The 1,754-nt window shown below is 31.4% G+C and overlaps 1 non-coding gene across 1 annotated transcript; it reads right to left on the minus strand.

Annotated features, from left to right (window-relative positions):
• Nucleotides 1-1,299: 1,299 nt before the first annotated feature.
• Nucleotides 1,300-1,462, minus strand: LOC118725213. Its single transcript, XR_004989936.1, has one exon. It is a non-coding gene; the product is annotated as a U1 spliceosomal RNA (small nuclear RNA).
• Between the last annotated feature and the right edge of the window lie 292 nt (nt 1,463-1,754).

Genomic DNA, 1,754 nt, shown 5'->3' on the forward strand with positions numbered 1-1,754 from the left:
AGGGACTCTACTCATGCACAAATTTTGTGCACCAGGCCTCTAGTAAAAAATAAAAAGTTGTTATTTGTGACATGGGTGATATAGAGTGGAGGGGATATAAAAAAAGATTTTGTATGTAATTTAAGCAATGCTCTAATCAGTTTATATAAAATGTTCTTTTTTATAACCACAGAAACTCAAAGGAAAAACTATTTTATTTTTAAATTCTTTTATTGAAAGTATTACATATGTTTCCTTTTTGGCCCATTAACCTCTCCCCAACAACTCCCAGCCCCCAGCACAGCCCTCATTCCCTACTGTCTGTGAACATTGGTTATGCTTATATGCATGCATACAAGTCATTTGGTAGATCTCTTAACCCCCTTCCCCCCCTTGTCACCCTCCTCTGCCCTCTCTCTGAGCTTTTACAGTCTGTCAAATAAAAAAAACAAAAACAAAATAAAACACAAAAGAAGGCAGCAAGAGAGGAAAAGAGGGAAGAAATAACTAGAAGACATACTTAAAACAATAAAATGGAAATAGTATATTCTTCTTCATTACTAATTACTTTAAATGTAAATGAATTAAGTCCCCAATATAAAGACTAAGTGACTGAATATGTATAAAACAAAACTCAGTGCTCATTACTAAACAGGATCATGAGACTAAAATGGATAATGATACACTAATTCATGAGATAAGCTAAAAGAAATAAATTTCCAGGAGCATATAGATGATTATGACAGAATCATGAAGAAACAGAAAATCTGAATAGAGCTATATCTAGAAAAGAGACTGAATCATTAATCAAAAACCTCCTAATAAATCAAAGCCCAGGATTGTATAGCTTCATTATTGTATTTTACCAAACCTTTAAAGAAGAAATAACATCAATCTTTCCCAAATTATTACAAAAAAATTAAGAGGAGGAAATCATTCCAAATTCTTTTTTTTTTAATTTATGAGTCTAGCATTACCCTTGATACAAAAATTAGGCAAAAGATAATATACAAAAAGAAAAGTACATTCCAATATCCCTTAAGATAGATGCAAAATCTTCAACAAAATACTAACTAACCAAATTCAACAATGTATGAAAAGAATAATACTAAATGACAAAGTGGGATTTCTTCCTGGAAAGTAAGGATGATTTGACATATGAAAGTCATCATTGTGATTCAGAACATTAAAGAATGGACAAAAATGATGTGTTCAACTCAACTGGTGCAGTACAAAATTCAACATCTTTTCATAGTAAAAAAAAAAAAATAAACAAAATAGAAACCGAAGAAATTTTATCAACATATCAAAAAATCATATAAAAAATCCCATAGCAAATCATTTTTTTTTTTGTCCCCCACTACCACAAATTATGCAGTCGAGTTTCCCACATTTGGGGAAGTCACAGGGGTCAGCACATCCAGAGTGCAATGAATAAGCCTCACCCTGGGAAAACCACCTTCGTGATCCCCATAGCAAATCTTATACTCACTGGTTAAAAACTGAAATCTGACCCTCTAAATTTAGAAATTAAACTTAAGTGTCCATTGACATTTTCTTTAGCCATTCATATATCACATGTCATATATATATATATATATACACCCTGTTTCCCCGAAAATAAGACAGTGTCTTACATTAATTTTTTCTCCCAAAGTTGCGCTAGGTCTTATTTTCAGGGGATGTCTTATCTTCCCATGTGCTAGGTCTTATTTTTGGGGAAACACGGTATATATATATATATATATATATATATATATATATATATATATATA

The sequence above is a fragment of the Pipistrellus kuhlii genome, unplaced genomic scaffold (assembly GCF_014108245.1).
Source record: "Pipistrellus kuhlii isolate mPipKuh1 unplaced genomic scaffold, mPipKuh1.p scaffold_m20_p_2, whole genome shotgun sequence".
NCBI classification, from domain to species: Eukaryota; Metazoa; Chordata; class Mammalia; order Chiroptera; family Vespertilionidae; genus Pipistrellus; species Pipistrellus kuhlii.